This window comes from Arachis hypogaea, chromosome 6 (genome assembly GCF_003086295.3).
Source record: "Arachis hypogaea cultivar Tifrunner chromosome 6, arahy.Tifrunner.gnm2.J5K5, whole genome shotgun sequence".
In the NCBI taxonomy this organism is placed as follows: domain Eukaryota; kingdom Viridiplantae; phylum Streptophyta; class Magnoliopsida; order Fabales; family Fabaceae; genus Arachis; species Arachis hypogaea.
In genome coordinates, this window is record NC_092041.1 from 101,242,959 (window position 1) to 101,245,500 (window position 2,542).

Consider the following 2,542-nt stretch of genomic DNA (forward strand, 5'->3'; position numbering starts at 1 on the left):
AGGACGGATTCAGCCGTCTATTGCCCAACAACTCTCTCCTGTAAAAGCCTGCCCTCCTTGTCTCCCCTCTCTTCCTCCCTCTTTTAGTTCTTCTCAACCTTCTAATAATGCTACCACCCTTCATTAATATTCTAGCCTCAATAATTAATATATAGTAATACCTCATCTATAGTTAATGTAGTATACTTCTTCTTAATTAATAATTATACTACCCCTACACACTAGACATCGCTGCTACTAGCGTTGGATACGTATTAATTTATTTTATGTATTTATATATTATTTTAAATTAAATAATAAATAGTTAGAATAATTAATAATTTACCATAAACTAATTGTTTTGTCATAGTATAATAATTATATAATTTTATAATAATATAATTAAGTTTTTCTCTGAATATTAAACATAATTAAATCTTGATATATTGATAGTATAAAATATTTTACACAGTCTTATAATTATATTTATTTTTTTAGATAAATATTTATATATTTAATGTAAAATATAATTATTTTCTTTAATTTAGTATTACGTAATTAAATATATATATATATATATAATTATTTTATATTAACAGTGTATTAAAATTAAATTTTATTAAATATATATTCTTTATACTAAATATTTAATAATTAATTTTTGTGTTGATAATTGATTTAGTTTCTTTTTCGATCTCAATATATATCTCATACGCAGATAAAGAGAATTATTGACAATACCCTTATTACATAACATAATCATCCCCCCGGGGAACTATTGCCTGTTTCAACCTTAAGCAAATAAACACAATTGGTCATTATTATTCTTGTTTATTATTACCTCTCCCAAACATTACGTATAGAAATTTCTAATATAGTAACAATAATAATAAGAGAAAAAGAAGCCAGCAAGCACAGTAGCACACTCCCATCCATGATTTATTTATATATTATTAAGAAGCAAAGGGAATTAGAATACTATAAACAAACAACAACATGATCCACTGAAGCAGTCACACTCCCTAAGATGTGATCCTGTGTGTGAGATATTCTCTCCCTTAAATTAATTAATTTCTTTATTTTACATATCCCCAAAATTCAACCTCTATAAATATCACCCCTCTCCTCTCCCCCTCCACCAAAGTACCAAACACAACACCAACCAACTCATCATATATTCTCATTACATTCTTCTTCTTGTTGTTCTTCTTCTTCTATAATCCATCACATTACCACATTCAACTTTCCCTTGCTTTGTTATTTTTGCTTCCACACAAACAAAACCTTAGCTTGTGACATTGTGATAATGCACTACCAAACGGCCTCGTGGGGGAACTATGTGGCAGCAAGCAGGAACAACGGAATGGTGGGTGTGGGAGTGGACCCGCTGGAGCGGATAGAGAGGCTGGCGTCGGAGAACGCGGTGGTGATATTCAGCATAAGCAGCTGCTGCATGTGCCACGCCATCAAGCGCCTCTTCTGCGGCATGGGAGTTAATCCCGCCGTCCATGAGCTTGACGAGGACCCTCTCGGGAAAGATCTCGAGAGGGCTCTCATCAGGCTCCTGGGTACCTCGTCCGTCGTCCCTGTCTTATCGGTGGAAAGCTTATTGGTACCATGGACAGGGTCATGGCCTGCCATATCAATGGCACTTTGGTCCCTCTTCTCAAAGAAGCTGGTGCCCTTTGGCTTTGAAATTTCATTTTTCATTTTTAAATTAATACCCACCTTTTAATTTGGGATTTCAGATCAATGAGTCATCTTCTTCACTACTACTACTATTACTTCTAGAAGCTACTATTACTACTAATGCATATAGCAAAAGGCAACGGTTTGAGGAAGAGAAGTGGTCTTTTGTGAGTCTCTTCCCCATTCCATTTTGGAAGGCACTTATTATTATTACTACTGACTTTGTTAATTCTTCAGCAGCAATTTTTTTCTCTTTTTGTTTTATTTTTGTTCTTTTTGTCGTTTTGGTCTTGCTTGTTAAGTTATATTTTGGTTTGTCATGGTTTGCTTGCTTTTGGAGCTCCCTCCTTTGTAAAGAATGATATGAGGAATATGAAAAGAATGATTGAGAGCTAATTTTACTGTTTTTGCTCATGAATTTTTCTGTTTTTTTGTTCTGTTTTACTTATACTTTCACCCTTTTTTATTTTGTCTTTGCCTTGTCTAAAGAGACCTAAGCTATAGATAATTACATCATTCAATGACTTATTTCAAGAGAGGAATTAACCTGCTTTAAGGGAAAAAAATGAAAATTCATATTTTAATATTTTATCTCACAAAATAAGTTATTGGATAATTATTTATTTTATAGTTGTGGAATAACATTTTTCATCTAGAAATGGCATTAAAGGAAAGAAAATTGTAACTGCTCAAATTATGTTATGTTGAAGAAGAATGACCAATGAGTGAAAAAAAAAAGTATTGACGGTACAGGGAAAAACGAAGTCGTGTCCACACATAGTTGTCGCTTTCCTTGTCTCCCATGTTTCGCCACGAATCTTTATTACCAATTACCAAGCATTTTTTTTCAGCATGCTTTCTTTGAATATTGAAA

At 32.7% G+C, this 2,542-nt stretch overlaps 1 pseudogene; it reads left to right on the top strand.

The window, feature by feature from the left end:
* The first annotated feature begins 1,014 nt into the window (after positions 1-1,014).
* LOC112697155 (glutaredoxin-C1-like) lies at positions 1,015-2,064 on the top strand (annotated as a pseudogene).
* The last annotated feature ends 478 nt before the right edge of the window (positions 2,065-2,542 follow it).